Source organism: Calliphora vicina, chromosome 5, assembly GCF_958450345.1.
Source record: "Calliphora vicina chromosome 5, idCalVici1.1, whole genome shotgun sequence".
NCBI classification, from domain to species: domain Eukaryota; kingdom Metazoa; phylum Arthropoda; class Insecta; order Diptera; family Calliphoridae; genus Calliphora; species Calliphora vicina.
This window is the reverse complement of record NC_088784.1, coordinates 12,265,151-12,283,117: the sequence shown is the minus strand read 5'-3', so window position 1 is coordinate 12,283,117 and position 17,967 is coordinate 12,265,151.

Sequence of the window (17,967 nt, the reverse complement as noted above, 5' to 3'; positions counted from 1 at the left end):
GCCTCAATTTGAGTTAATATTAAGCCATGATTGCTGCCTCAATTTGAGTCAATATAAAGCAATTATTTCTGTCTAAATTTGAGTCAGTATAAATTCACGATTGCCTTGTCAATTTGAGTTAATTTAAAGCCATGATTGCTGCCTCAGTTTGAGTCAACATAAAGCCACTATTACTGCCTCAATTTTAGTCAATATAAAGTCACGATTGCTGTCTAATTTTGAGTCAATATAAAGCCACGATTGCTGCCTCAATTTGAGTCAATATAAAGCCGCGATTTCTGCCTCAATTTGAGTCAATATAAATCCACAGTTACTGCCAAAATTTAAGTTAGTACAAAACCACGATTGCTGCCTAAATTTGAGTCAATATAAAGCAATGATTGCTGCCTACATTTAAGTCAATATAAAGCCACGTAAGTTATTTGGGGATTACAAAAAGCTGATTTCAACATACAGATGGATATGGCTAAATCGACTTCGCTATCTATAACGATCCAGAATATATATATTTTGTGGGGTCGCAAAGGAAAAATGTGAAAATATCAAATGGAATGACAAACTTATATATAACCTTGCCACTCGTAGTGAAGGGTATAATAATGCTTTGTAATCATCACTTGGGTTATATTACACCTTTATAATCTTGCTACTTATACTCACAGCATTCATCATCATGGCTCAAGGTAATCAAATTTTTGTTTTACATTTTATATTATTTGATGTTCGGCCTTGTGTAACAAAACAATTCTTCAAACAAATTAAAATTTAAATAAAGCTAAACTGAAACTTTGAAATTGTGTATTTTGTAAAAAATAGCCATGTTTATTTCGAAAGTTTTTGTGCTTACTAAAGCTTTAGGTAGTGAGGAGTTGTGCTAAATAGTTGGTTATAAAGAATTTTGCAAGCCATCTTAAGTAGGGGTAAAAAGTCATCAAAAATATTTCATTTTACAAAAGCAGAGAATTGTTAAACTAAACTACAATAGGCCAAACTAAACAACTCTTTAAATTTGTTTGGTAATTTTAAAATTTCAGTGAAGATTTTTAGATTTTAAAATATTTACAACTGTGGATGATTTTTTATGTTTGCTACTATATGTAGGGCACATAATTTGTTTAAAACCATTTAGTTCAAGTTCAACGAGGCGTATTAGTAATAAGAATTTTTTATATTTAGATGAATTGCTTCAAAAAGCAGCAGCAGCAACTTCTGTGCCTTAACTTTCAGCTTTATAGCACCCTAGAGAGATTTCAAATGTAAATTTCATTTTGTTTGTTTCATTTTCCTCTTAAATAATGTATTTATTTAGAAAACTTAAAGTGAAACAACCTTCTGTTTTTCCATTTCAAGAAAAAAAACAAAACATTTAAAATCCATTTAAATTATTTATACCTGTCTGAGTGTTTCGTTTTACAAAAGAAATTTCAAAAATTTAATTTACAAACATTGAGGTAGGACTTTCTCCCTCTTCAGAAATATGATTAAATTGCTTTGGCTTTTCTTATTACAAGTACAAATCTTTTACAGGTGCAAGTAGATTTTATGTGTGGGCGTTGTTTTATTTATGTCGTTCATCCAGACGAAAATTTGCATTTCGAATTTGTATCACCCCCCAAAAGAAAATGTTCTTAAACAAATTATGCCAATTCATTACCTTGACTTGTTCTTGTTGGGGTTATTTATTTAAGTGTGGTGTTGTTTTAATATTGCCTTTTGTATTTGTTTTTTTTTAAAGGATATTGGCTTGTAAGGTTTTGTTTTTTACTTGGGTGTTTTGTAAATTGAGTAAAATGTTATTAAAACAGCAGATGGTAAAACAAATAAATTTTCCGAACTAAATAATGAAAGTGTAATTTTAAGGTTAAAATATTTGTTTGAACAATCATAAGATGTTTCTTCTAAATTGGATTTCTATAGACAATTTTTTGTTTTTTAGAAAATTAAGAGAAAATTCATTTATTGAAATATCTGATTTTTTTTTAAAAATTGTTCGATAACTTTAATTTTTCTGGGAAAATTTATCGATACTTTATTATACCCTTCACTTTCGTGAGAAGGGTATAAAGTTTGTCATTCCGTTTGTAATTTCTACATTTTTCATTTCCGACCCTATAAAGTATATATATTCTGGATCCTTATAGATAGCGGAGTCAATTAAGCCATGTCCGTATGAGCAAAAAACCGGGACAACCTCGATTTTTGACCTATTTTTGATCAATATCTGGATTACTAAGTCATTAATATAGACAACATGGATATCTAATGATAGGTATTTCAAAGTCCATTGCAACGATGTAGATAAGGCTATAGTAAGTTGGACCTACAATTTAAAAAATTTTTTTTCCAAAAAAAAAAATTTTAAAAAAATTAAAAAAAAATTTTAAAAAAACTTTTTTTTAAAAAAAAATAAAAAACAATTAAAAAAAATTAAATTTTGTTTACCTAAAAATATTTTAAAAAAATTATTTTAAAGTATAATTTGGTGAAGGGTATATAAGATTCGGCACAGCCGAATATAGCTCTTTTACTTGTTTTTCTATAGAAAATTTACTGATAACTTTAATTTTCTACAGAATATTTACCGATAATTGGAGTTTAATTTCAAATATTGATCGATAATTTTAATTTCCAATAGAAAATTGTTCGATAACTTGAATTTACTCTAAAAACTTTATCGATAACTTGAAGTTTTTATAGAATATATAGAAAAAGAAAATTTGTTCATAAATTTCTATGGACTGTTTCTTCAGCCCAGAAGTGTTCAGAAGTGTCGATTTTGTCGTGGAAGACAAAGATCGCCCAGGCCAGCCAAAAAATTGGAAGACCAAGAATTAGAGGCAAAATGTTTTCAATTTGCAGGATTCATCCAAAGGTAGGGAAATTGGGTACTATTCGAATTGAAGCTGACACACCTTGAAATACGATTTTGTATGTCTGAAATGCTGCTTGAACGCTATAAAAAAAAATAGTTTTTGCACCGAATCATCATCACTTGCGATGAAAAACGGATCCATTATGATAAACCGAAGATTAAGAGAGTATGTGAAGCCCGGCCAACCAGCCAAATCGAAACCAAAGCCAAATATCCATGACGCTAAGGTAATTCTCTCTATTTGGTGGAAGTAAAAAGGTTTTATACATATGTTACAAGCTACTGAAATCTAACCAGACTATCACAGCTAACCTGTACCGAATACAACTGATTCGTTTGAAGTGTTTGGCCACATGTTGCAATACATGTTAAAAACTATTTAAAATGAAGTGGCTGGAAAATTTTGCCTCATCAGCCTTATAGTCCAGACCTTTCCCCATCCGACTACTAATTGTTTAGATCGATGCAGAACACTCTCAAAAGATAAGCAGTTCTATTGGCTTGGAATCCATATGTTGCCAGAAAGATGGGAAAAGGTCATAGCTAACAATGGCCAATACTTTGAATAAATTTATATTGTTTCAATGTTTCAAAATAAAAGCAAAACATTTGAAAAATACCGAATTTTTTAGTCATATTATTAAAGCTACAACTTCAATAAATCATAAGTATGTTGTTTTGAAATTTAAGTTAAAATTGGTTCTCTTATGAAAATGATACATGATTTAACATTCAAATAGAGGAGATTTTTTGAAAATAAGTTGGAAAATAGCTGAGTTACGGTCGTATAAGTATCGTTTGTCAACGTCTCTTTTCTGAATTGTTTTCTTTTCAGTTGGGTGCGTTGCGGCATAAAACAGAAACGAAATTATTTCTTAATTTTAAATGCAGCACATTAAATAGAATTTCATAATTTCTGACAAAATCTATTATTTTTTCCTCTTCCACCTTCGTGAGAAGGATATTCCGTTTGTAATTTCTACATTTTTCATTTCCGACCCTATAAAGTATATATATGCTGGATCCATATAGATAGCGGAGTCGATTAAGCCATGTCCGTCTGTCCGTCTGTCTGTCTGTCTGTTGAAATCAATTTTCTGAAGACCCCAGATATCTTTGGGATCCAAATCTTCAATAATTCTGCCAGGCATGCTTTCGAGAAGTTTGCTATTTAAAATCAGCAAAATCGGTCCATAAATAACGGAGATATGAGCAAAAAACCAAGACAACCTCGATTTTTGACCTATTCTTGATCTATATCTGGATTACTAAGTCATTAATATAGACAACATGGATATCTAATGATAGATATTTCAAAGTCCATTGCAACGATGTAGATAAGTTGGACCTACAATGGGTCAAATCGGGAAAAATATTTTTCAACCCGAATTTTTTTTTTCATCAAAAAATTTTTTTGTCATACATTTTTTTCCAAAAAAAAAAAAATTAAAAATTAAAAAAAAAAAATTTAAAAAAAAAAAAAATATTTAAAAAAAATTTATTTTAAAGTATAATTTGGTGAAGGGTATATAAGATTCGGCACAGCCGAATATAGCTTTGTTACTTGTTTTTTATTCATTTTGATTTTCTTTAAATTTGAAATAAAAAAATAATTAAAATAATTTCGTTCCTACAGCACCGAAAACAACCTACTTGAAGTTGTTTTCGTTCCGGCCCCAAATGACAGATTTTTCGTTACTGATCGGTGCCGTTTCGTTCCCAAATTTCGTTGCCGATTTCTGAAACGAACTTTTTTTCGGTGCAAAAGTATGGAATTTCGGTTTTCGGTGCCAATTACGGTGTATGCGAAACGTAGCTTAAGTAACTGTGCCGATAACAATTTTTTTTTTGAATTTGTTATTTAATTTTTTAAAAAAAATTTCAACAATTTTTTTTTAAATTTATTAGTGATAAAAAAATTGTATGACAAAAAAAATTTTGGTGCAAAATTTTTACCCCCCGATTTTTCCAAAGGTCTTTGAAATATCTATCATTAGATATCCATACTGTCTATATTAATGACTTAGTAATCCTAATATATATCAGAAATATGCAAAAAATTGAGGTTGTCCTGGTTTTTTCCTTATATCTCAGCCATTTGTGGGCCGATTTTCTCGATTTTAAATAGCAACCAAATCGAGACTACAGCGGATATATTGTAGCATGAATAAGTTATTTGGGTGCTACGGAGAGTGGATTTCAACATACCGACGGACAAGTTTTGCATCATGGCTATATCGACTCCGCTATATATAACGATACAGAATAGTTTGTTATTATGATTGTGCGCTATTATGAAATTTCTATAGCAAATGTTTCTTAAAACGGAACTGGAAGGACACTCTACATGCAACCATATTTTGAAAACTATTGTTATTTGCACAGAATATCAAGTAATCAAAATTCACACTCAGCGAATGATTATTATGTGTTAATTAAATATTAAGTATACGTACCATTAATCAACATTAATTCAAGCACTTCTTATACTCATCGATATTACTATATTGCTACAAATAAAACCAACCCAATAACTTTATAATATTTTGAAAAGTTTGGTAAGATTCCTCACTTTTGTGAGGATCGGCCCATAATTGACCCTAGCCCGCATAAAAATATTTTATTGTCAATAAATAAAAAAAAAATACCCAAATAAACATCAAATTTCTATAGAAAACTTTACGATTATATAAAACCAATATAAAATCTATCAGTAACTTTCTTAATTCAGCTTCTAAATAAGCAATTTGTCTCATATTTTAAAATAAATTTAAATTATTTATTTGTGTAGACTCCCCAATGGATAGCAACAATATGTCCATATCATTTCTATAGACTATTATTTATTTTTAAAGAAAATCTTTGTAATATTTGTAATGGAATACATACATATGTATTTAAATTATAAATGATTGTATGCAGGTTTGTACCTACATATGTTGAATTGAATTTTCTTTATAGTATTTGCAAGTTTCTTAAATATTTAATAAGTAACTAATCATAAACTTTGTGTAAACATACAATAAACGAAGACATATGGAAATTTTCTAATAACATATTTTATCATAAATACATCCCAAATTAATATAAACATACAACATAATTTACTCTCACCCACATAGACGAGGTTAGGTGGAAAAAGTTCTTTGTAGGTAAATTGATTGATAACTAATGGTTTGCTTTTAGTATGATTTACCAAACTGGAAGGAACGGTTTCTGGTATTAAGAATTATTTTCTTACAACCGGTATTCTGTAGAAATGGCTCTTAAAAATTATAGTTAATAAACATATTTGAAAAAGAGGTCAAGGGGAAAGATATCTTACATGAATAGGGATACTCTAATGAATGAATTTAAATGAATTTGACAAATAGTACTTTTACAAAGGTAGTGTAGTAACTTTACAATGGTTTTATCACACTTTAACAAGGGTATTTAATTGTTCACACGGATCGTAAGGGTTATACTTAAGTGATATCAAAAAGTTATTTTATAACAGTTATTTTGTGACTTTAAAAATAAAAATCCATCTAAAACAGTTATTATTCAACAAAAAAATAAAAGTTCGCATGAAACTCTTAAAAAATAGCCGTCATAAAAAAACTCATTTGAGGAGTTTTATTTTTTCCGTCAGAAAAAAACTCATTTGAGGAATTTTATTTTGTTTGTCATAAAAAATAGTCATTTGAGGAGTTTTAATTTCTCTCATTTTAAGAGTTTTATTTTTTCCGCCATAAAATAAAACTCATTTTATGTAAATAGACACCTAAAGCTTGCCGCTGGTCAGATCATTATAATTTGTGAAGCACCTTGCATTGCAAGTGGGATTTTAATTTGTTATTGTTTGATTCCTATTAGGAATTTGACTATTATCAAATTGTTCTTAAACAAATAAATTACAAATAAAGATACTGAAAAATTAGAAAATAAACGAAAAGAGTTTTATTTTCTGACGAGAAAAATAAAACTCCTCAAATGACTTTTATTTTATGACGGCAAAAATAAAACTCCTTAAATTGGTTTTTTTTTCTTACGGAGAAAAATAAAACTCCTCAAATGACTTTTATTTTATGAAGGAAAAAATAAAACTCCTCAAATGAGTTTTTTCTATGACGACTATTTTTTAAAACTCTTTTTTAAGAGTGTAGTGCGACCTTTTATTTTTATGTTGAAAAATAACTGTTAACTGTGGAGTTCAGATCAATTCTGAAAGATCACGTCAATACGAATCTATAGGACTCCTTTGACTCTAACATATAGAGTTTTTGATTTATTATGGTCCCTGATTGTACAGATTTATCTACAATACTATAAAACTTGTTTTCTTTATTGAAAGTGTAACTAAATTAATTAATTACTTCATATTTTCTTACTTTAATATCTGACTCCTCCACTATTCAAAAATATCTTGTTCCCCTAGTTTTCTAACTAACTGTTAAGTTTACTTTCGTTTATGCCAACATTCACACTAAGACCAGCACTTATACATCTCGCATGATGCAAAACTAATAAGACAAATCAATTTATTAATATTATACAGATTTCATACTACATTTCAATAGATAGATCGTGTATAACTTCTTGTGTGTGTGTGTGTGTGGGGCATAAACTGACAAATAAATTCTAAACAACTGTAAGTATATATGTGACTGAGTGTGTGCATGCTTAAGCATGTCTATTGCTACGTGTTGTATTATGCATGCCATAGAAATCACATATATAAGGATATATGTAAGAATGTATCTTAAACCCAGCAAGAAAATAAGTTGCAAATTTTAAATATTTTGTTACGTTTTTACCTTTTAAAAACGATGGTTTATTTCCTTTAAATAAACCGAATATTTTTGATTGCAAATAAAAGACGTTTAGTGGTTTAAAAATTGTAACAACTCTTTATTTATTCAAATTTACACATCAACAGTTCTCTGTGTTTTAATACACAAACACACGTTTTTAATTCACATACTTATACAGCATACTTTAGGGCTTCAAATTAGATTGACTGGTTGGTGTTCTCACGGTCAATTTATATACACTGTATTACCATCTAGATGCTTCTTGAAAGCTCTATTTCTACAATGATCTTAACGGACAAAACTAGTATATTCGAATTCTACAGCTTTCAATGTTAATGTTAGCAGCATAAACATTTAGTATGGCCATACTTTCAAACAATGCTAATAACTGCATGATATCAACGATGAATGTTGCAGACAGTCGTTACAGACCGTTATATTCAAATCGCTAATGAAAATTCGTAACAATATATATCTGGAAAATTGAAAGGGAAGAACTCATCCAAATTTTCTTATTGAAGGTAAATCTCAAAGGTTTATAGATTCCTCTGCTAGAAGCTCTCTATTCTGATATCATAATTGTAAGTTATTTGGGAGCTCCGTAAAGTTGATTTCAACACACAGACGGAAATTGCTGAATCGACTCCGCAATCTATAATGTTTAAGAAAAATGTAAAATTTTAAAACGTAATGGCAATAAATTAAAAGAGTTTGAGGCCAAAGCTAGATTAACGGTAAATTGTTAATTTGTTTTGGTTCATGTTCTAATGTCGCGTTCTTGTATATAAATTATTGTTTATTATCAGTACTCCGCGATCTTTCTACAAATTTTAATTCAAATCAAAATTTAGTAACTTTAACTTAACAGTTACAGCTTTTAATAACAACACTAAACATTCGATTGTAGTTTTAAGTGTGTCTCGTTCGCTATCTTAAGTGCATCTTTTTTAAAAAATAAATGTTTTTATTATTTTCTTTAGAAAAATAAGCTATTATGAAATTTCTTAAGAAAATGTATCGCTATTGTGAATTCGCGATAGAAAATATAAAGCTATTATGATTTGTCAATAGAATAGAATTGTTCGCTATTATGAATATTCTTTAGAAAATTTATAGCTATTAAAAAATTTGTCGCGATAGAAATTTTTTCGCTATTATGAATTCGCGACAAAAAATTTATCTCTATTATGATTTTTCGTTAGAAAGTTTATCGCTATTATGAATTCGCGATAAAAAATTTTAGCTATTATGAATTCGCGACAGAAACTTCATCGCTATTATGACTTTGCGTTAGAAAATTTTTCGCTATTATGAATTATCGGTATATTTTAGCATGTATATTTAGAGGAAGGAAAGCAACAATGCGGTACTTGGGATCCACTAAACTATAAACAGTATTGAGTGTATGACTTCAAAATGCGGGATTTACAATAGATGGCGTATTTTTTGAAAGCGGTTTTTGTTTTTAATATCTTATATGTCATTTTGAAGGGCACATATCTGTTATTTATTCCCACTTAGTTATTGAACATTATAGTGTAAACAACAACGTTTTTATACCCTACACCACCATAGTGGGGAGGGTATTATGCGTTTGTGCAGATGTTTGTAACGCCAAAAAATATTAGTCTAACACCCACCTTAAAGTATACCCATCGACTTAGAATCACTTTCTGAGTCGATTAAACGATGTCCGTCTGGTCGGCTGGCTGTCCATGTAAACGTTGTGCGCAGAGTACAGGTCGCAATTTTGAAGGTATTTCGATCAAATTTGGTACTCATTATATTCTTTTATATATACAAAATTCATGTCACCAAATTTTGTTACGATCGGTCCATAATTAGTCATAGCTCCCATATAGACCCGCTTCCGAAAATCACTTTAACTTGCATAAATCGATTAAAAATGTTGGTGTACTCACAAAATTCAACATAGTAAACTTTCATATGGACACAAATCACACGACCTAATTTCATGGTGATCGGTCCATAATTATAAGGCCCACTATAAGGCCCACTTCCGAAAATCACTCAAAAATATAAATTATTGAAATTTTAAAAGAAAAATGTTTTTGCTCTTTTACTTAGTGTAGGGTATTATATGGTCGGGTTTGACCGACCATACTTTCTTACTTGTTTTTTGCTTCGAAAATGTCAAATTTTGTGCCAACTTTAAGTTCTTTAATTTGAAAGAAAAGTGCCGCTGAAGCACACCTCTTGCTCACCAAAGCTTATGGTGAATGAGAGATGGTTCGGTTCAGAATTGATGATTTTGACATGGGAGCTACTCAAGCAGCAATTTCAAAACGCAGGATTCAGGATTCATCAGAAGGATTCACCTAAAAGTAGGGAAATTGGTTACCATACGAATTGAAGCAGAGAGAACTTGAAATACGATGATAAATGGATCCAGTAAGAGAAAAATTATACCTGCTAGCATACAATGGGAATCTAAACAAGTAAGAGTACTATATTCGGCGGTGCCGAATCTTAAATACCCTCCACCTAAATATGATGGTATAAAAGCTGAAATAATATAACAATTGTTAGAAAGACTAGTTTACGCAGAAGATATTTAATTTCAAATGTACAAAAAATTGTATCTAATTCAGCAATTTATAACTGAAATTCCTATTAGAACGTTTGACACAGTTAATTATTGTCTTTTAATTGAGAAATTGTCGTCTAAATTTAATTTTTCTAAATCTTCGTGTAAATTATTATTTTCTTACATGGGTAACCGTAAACACTTTGTTGGAACTGGGTTAAACGATCTACAATATCTCAGTGTCTAAGTGGCGCACAGTGGTATGAGAAAAAAAAGAGGGAAACAAATCTGTAACTTCTAAACCCTTAGTCCGATTTTAATGAAATTTCACATGCGCAAAGGGGAAGTGTTGTCGAGTTTAAGTCTGGACCTCAACATTTTGCCCTTTTAACCTCAAGTGAAGAAACAGAGTATAAAAAGGGGTATACAAAATATTTGGTTGTGGGACTTATGTGTTAGCTATGACCTATTATCGTTCGATTGTTATAAAATATTTTAACGTGATTTTTATGTATTTATATGAGAGCTGGTGCCAATTATGGGCCAATATTCACAAAATTCAGTATTATGATTTTTGAATACAAATTACTGATCTGTATACTATTTTTATTTAATATATGGATGCTATGACCTATTATGGTCCTAAGTATTTGAGGGCTATTTTTGTAGAATTTCATATAAACAACGCTATTAACCAGAATGGATCTTATGTGGGAGCTATGCCGAATTATGCACCAATATTTAAAAAAACTTGTAGTACGATTCTTGGATACAAATTACTCATCGGTGTAAAATTTTGGTTGAGTGTAGATTTTTATGGATATTTGTGCAGGGTAATGTGTTTTCCTGAAGTAGTTCTTATATGGAGGTTATGACCAATTATGGGCCTATCATCATAAAATTTGGTACATCGATTTTTGTATATATTGAATAAATTTGTTTTGAATTTCAACCTGATAACTATATTTGTAAGAAATTTATGAGGATATTAGTGATTTTCGGGAGTGGACCTTATATGGGAGCTATGGTTAAATATGGACCGATATTCACAAAATCCAGAAGTATGATTACTGGATTCAAATTACTGGATCTGTGAGTAATTTCATTTTGATATCGATATGTTTTTAATACTTTTTAAGGTTAATATCTTTTTTCGGAAATGGGCCTTATAGGGGAGCTATGACCAATTATCGGCCAATCTGCATAAAATTTGGTACAGTGATATCTATATATATGAGTATAATTTTTGTCGAATTTTAGCATGATAAATGTATTTATAAGAGATTTATGAGTACTTAACTGATTTTTGGAAGTGGACCTTATATAGGAGCTATGGTCAAATATGGACCAATATTCACAAAATCCAGTAGTATGATTTCTAAATATAAACTATGGATGTGTGTGAAATTTTGTTTTGATATTGATATTTTTTAGATATTTATGTAGGTTATTGTGTTTTTCGGAAGTGGTCCTTATATGGGAGCTATAACCAATTATCGGCCGATTTTCATAGAATTAGGTACAGCAATTTTGGTATATATGGGGATTATTCATGTCGAATTTCAACTTGATAGCGATATTTATAAGACATTTATGCTTATTTAAGAGATTTTCGGAAGTGTACTTTATATGGGGGCTATGGTCAAATATGGGCCGATCCACGAAAAATTTTGTAATATAATTTCTTTTACCACGAAACTTATTTTCGCTGAATTTCATATGGATATTCATATTCTGTAGGCATTTATAGACCATATAACCATATTTCGGGAAGAAATTTGTATGGGGGCTAGGAGAAATCTTGGACCGATTCTTATAATTTTAACCAGAGTTACTCCTTTTATCATAAAAGTAACGAGTGCAAAATTTTATGATATTAGCTGCAATATATTTACAAAAAATGTCCAAAAATATATGAAAATTATCAATTTTTTTTGAGGTTGTCCCACATTTTCATTCATAACTTTGGTTCCACTGTACCGATTTCGCTGATTTTCAATACCAAACTGCTTAGGAGAACAATAAACATTTTTCTTGCAAGTTTAACCATTTTGTTTGTCTATTTTGGACGTGAGCGTGTTTTACACAGACAGACAGACAGACGGACAGACAGACGGACATGGCTCAATCGACTTAAAATTTCATAAGGATCAATAATATATATACTTTGTTGGGTCGCAGATGAATATTTCTCAATGTTACACACGGAATGACAAACTTATATATACCCTCATTCACCACTTATGGTGGTGGAGGGTATAAAAACCTGAAAATTCTTTAGCAATGAGCTTAGTTAAAAATATAATGTTATTGAAGCACTATATAAAAAAATATTACTTCAAAAAAGCAGTCAAAAACTATTTAAATTTTTTGTCGCGTTCTGGATCTCATGTTTATTGCTAATGTATTGGAAACAACAAAACGACTTATGCAAATTGTTAAGATTTCTTTATATTTATATGAATTTTTTTAGATGTAGTCAAAAATGAGTTTAATTTTTTGTCGCGTTCTGGATCTGAAGTTTATTGCAAATATATTGGAATTACTAAATATAGAGCTACTTAAAAGCCATCAAAAATTGGAAAGAAGAATACAACTTATTAGGATTTCAAAAACTAGTTCTATTTTTTGTCACGTTCTGAATCTCATGTTTGTTACTAATGTATTGGGAGCAAAAAAACGACTTATGGGCTAAAAATAGTGCTACTAATATGATATACATAGATAAATAGAAATAACAAAACAAATTGTTAAGATTTCTTAATTTTAACAATCAACTGAAAAACTCATTATTGTACTTTTAGTTAAAAAAATATTTTTAAAAAATTATGTTTCAATCCGTTTACATTATTGTACACCACTTTAGTTAAAAAATCACATTAAAAAATTATGTTCCAACTTGCTCATTTTTGCATTTTTTTAGATGCAGTCAGAAAGGAGTTCTAATTTTGTCGCGTTCTGGATCTCAAGATTATTGCTAATAGATTTGAAACTCTACACATAAGGCTACTAAAAAACTATCCAAAACTGGAAAGAAGAATACAAATTGTTAGGATTTTAAAAATAATTTTTTGTCGCGTTCTGGATCTCAAGATTATTGCTAATAGATTGGAATTACTAAATACAGAGCTACTAAAAAGCTATCATAAAATTGAAAGAAGAATACAAATTGTTAGGATTATGAAAACTAGTTCTATTTTTTGTCGCGTTCTGGATCTCATATTTGTTACTAATATATTGGAAAAAACAAAACGACCTATGCACTAAACATAGTGCTACTAAAATGATATATATAGATAAATAGAAATAACAAAACAAATTGTTAAGATTTCTTTATTTTAACAATCAACGGAAACCCATATATACTTTAGTTAAAAAAATATTTTTAAAAAATTATGTTTCAATCTGCTTACAATACTTTAGTTAAAAAATCACATTACAAAATTATGTTTCAACTCGCTAATTTTTGCATTTTTTAGAGTCAGAAAGGAGTTCTAATTTTGTAGCGTTCTGGATCTCAAGATTATTGCTAATAGATTGGAAACTCTACACATAAAGCTACTAAAAAACTATCCAAAACTGGAAAGAAGAATACAAATTGTTAGGATTTTAAAAATTATTTTTTGTCGCGTTCTAGATCTCAAGATTATTGCTAATAGATTGGAATTACTAAACTTAGAGCTATTAAAAAGCTATCAACAAATTGAAAGAAGCATACAAATTGTTATGATTACGAAAACTAGTTATATTTTTTGTCGCGTTCTGGATCACATGTTTGTTACTATATTAGAAACAGCAAAACAATTTTTCTCTAAACATAGTGCTACCAAACTTATATCGAATAATAGAAATAAGAAAACAAATTGTTGAGATTTCTTTATTTTAGCAATCAAGAGAAAAACCCATTATTGCACTTTAAAAAAATTATGTTTCAACTTGCTTCCATTATTGTTCAATACATTAGTTAGAAAATCGCTTTAAATCGCTTATTCTTGAATTTTTTCAGATGGAGTCAAAAATGAGTTCTACTTTATGTCGCGTTCTGCATCTCAAGGTTATTGTTAATTGATTGAAAACTCTAAACATAGAGCTACTAAAAAGCTATCAAAAATTGGACGGAAGAATACAAATTGTTAAGATTTGAAAAATTATGTTGTGTCGCGTTATAGATCTCTTGTTTATTATTTGTATTGTATTGGAAACAACAAAACGACTTACGCACTAAACATAGTGCTATTAATATACTATCGAAAAAGAGAAATAAGACAACAATTTGTTAAGATTTTTTTTTGTCACGTTCTGGATCTCATGATTATTGCTAATATATTGGAAAAACTACAAATAGCTATTCAAAAATGGAAAGAAGAATATAAATTATTAGGATTTCCTTATTTTTTTCAATTCAAAATCGTACAAATGTCGCGTTCGGAATTGTGGAATTTGTTATTGAAAGCTAAAGAATGGATTTTTTATTAGCTTGTGTTTTTTTTTTTGCTGGGTTATAAATACTAGAGACTCGTGTAAGATGACTCTCCACATCACTGAAGCTTTATTTAATATGCCAGTAGTATTGCATGTTCTTTGTATGCGTGATTTTAGTAAATGTGTATGTATAATATGTATGTATGTCGGTATGACTATGTATTAGGGTGGTTTAAACATAAAATGTTCAATGTTTCTAACAAACATTTCAAGATAACATTGGTTGAGGTTTTCCTGATTTTTAACGTATTTGTTGCAAGGCAGTCACATGTAATTTTGGTATCATATGCAAGGTTTTTGAAAGGTAATTTAAATAACATGAAATAAATTTCCGAGGAAGCCTAATGACATCAGATTTTTCATAAAAAATTTTAATTTTTGAAAATTTTATACGAGATTCTTTATAGTTGGAATTTGAAACTACTATGACCAAGATTTGAAAAACTAACTTTATGGCCAATTGATCCAGCTCTTTCAAAGCTAATTCTGAAACAAAAAATATTATCTCAAAATAATGTAAATTTTTATGTTCGTTGCCAACTTTTCTAATTTTAATTTGCCTGTCTAGAATCGAGTTTACCCTAGTACTTTGTATATGTTTATTGATAATTTCTTAACATGCAAATACAAAATATATAGTAAGTATATGTATGTATACTTTAATATAAAAGGAAATATGTAACGGCAAGGAAAATATACAAAATACATGTGTTGAAATTACGTGTTTGTTGAAATACTAATTTAGCCAAAGCATATGTGCAGCAAAAGTAAGTGAAAATTGGCTACTCCAATGAAATTTACTAGAAAAACTTAAAGATTTAAGTTACATTAAACAAGAAATATTTAATAAAATCACAAATATAGACATGTTTAAATTTATAATACAAAAGGTATCTTTAATAACTAAGCAATATTTTAGCTTTTCAACAATATAGCTAATTTATTAAAGAACCTTAAATAAATAAAACATTATACAGAATTTTAAAATTTATTTATAATTTTCATAAAAACCAATTTCCTTTTTATATCCTTAATTGCACGTAATAGCATATATATTATTTGTTGAGCTTTCACACAAATTTCATTTAAATTTAATTCATCCACAATTTAATTTTATTTTAATCCCTTTAACAAAGTTCACATACAACAAAACATAAACAAATCTTGTATTATATTGTATTATTATTAAAATAATAACAATTTTATCATAATTACTGACAACATAATTGAGTGTGAAATGATAAATATGTTTTAACCATGAACTTTATCAGCCATTATTAATCACGTTTTAACGGTTCTTTTTTTTATAATTTCATTTAAAAATTATTAAAATTAAAGTCATAAATAAAAAAAATTGTTATAAAAGTTTGCTACTGCAGGGGGTAGAATGTATTTCCTAGTAAATAAGAAAGTATAGCCAAAAAAGCGACACATTTGGACATTCAAACGAATTTGAAGTGAACAAAAAGATATTAAAAATTTGTTTGTTACTTCCATGGACAAGAACGCGACATTCGAACGCATTTGAAGGGAACAAAAAAATAAAGAGATCTTAAAAATTTGTATACATTTTTCGATAACATTTAAGTAGCACTATGTCAAGAACGCGACATTTGAACGCATTTGAAATGAGCAAAAAAATAAAGTGATCTTTAAAATCAGTTTGCTACTTCAACGGCTATGAACGCGACATTCGTAAGCATTGAATTAAACTTAGTAGTATTATGTCAAGAACATTTTAAAGCATTTGAAGTGAACAAAACTTTCATACATTAACATATCCGCTATATGCTAATTTAAATCGAAAATGGCTGAGATACAAAAAAAAACAGGCCAACATCGATTTTATAACCCACTTATGAACAATATCTAAATTAATACAGACAATATGAATATCTAATTTATTTACATATATAAAAGAGTAACGTTACTGACTGACTGATTCATCATCGCACAGCCCAAACGACTGAAGCTAGAATCATGAAATTTTAACTGTGGGTTCCTCTCTCCCCATAAGAAGGGATTTTTGGAAATTCGTACGTTTAGGGGGTAAAAACGGATAAATTCGGTAACCTTATATCTTCAAAACTAATAAAGATACAAAAAAACTTAAAATTCCATGTTACTCCAATTGAAAAATAAGCTGACAGCTGTTTCGTACTTTTTCGAAATTCGAACCTTTTAGGGGAGAAAACGGGTTAAAACTATATTTTGGTACTTTTTTGGCACCCTATGTATCTTTTAAACCAATAAATATAGAAACAAATTTTAAATCGTATTCTTTACTTATCAAAAAATAAAAAAAATATAAGTTTGGTAATTTTTCGAAATTCTATATTTTATTATGAGCTCCCACCATGATACAGAAATTTATTTGAATTAAATTTTACCACCGCAATGGGGATAAAAAAGGTACCAAAAAGGGGATAAAATCGGGCAAATACATTTTATTTGAAATTATTAAGACAATTTTGATAATTTGTTTAACATTGGTTCCTGGATTCATACAAAAATTAACTAACAGGGTGTTATTTGGAACTCAAGGTGAACAGTTTGGTACTTTTTTTAAAACATATTTTTTCTGGCGCATATTAACACAGATTTTAATCTTTTGAGACATGTCTGTAGCATAAATAATTTTGGCAAATGGAATATTTTTAAATTTCAAACTTGAGGGGTGTTCAAGGAGGAAAAGGGAAATTGGTACTTTTCTCCCAACGGTACTTTTTTAACATTTTAAATTATTTCACTTATCGACATTATGATATGTATTTGAGTGAGGTTAGTGTTAGGAATAGGGATATTTAGGTACCAAAATATGAGAACTGAACTATAGGTACTTTTTTATTCTTCTGATGGTACTTTTTGAATTTTCTGTAATAATGGATACAGAAATATGAAATTAAGCGTATATGTTCCTCAGTTAGTGAGAATTCTAGAGGAATTCATTTTGGTACTTGTTCTTTATTCGAATAGTACTTTTAGTAATTTCTTCACCAATGAAGATTTCTTCACCAATTAGACATTTACAATTAGATTCACAAAGTGACTCTTAATAGTATTATTTCTTTCTTCTAATTGGGGTGATTAAGCGCACCGTGTCAGCTAGTGATAGATATTTCAAAAGACCTTTGCAACGACGTATATAAACCATATTAAGTAGGACCTTCAATGGGTCAAAATCGGAAAAAACATTTTTTAAACTGATTTTTTTAAAAAATTAAAAAAAAATTTTAAAACTAAATTGTTTGGCATCGATTTTGTTAATT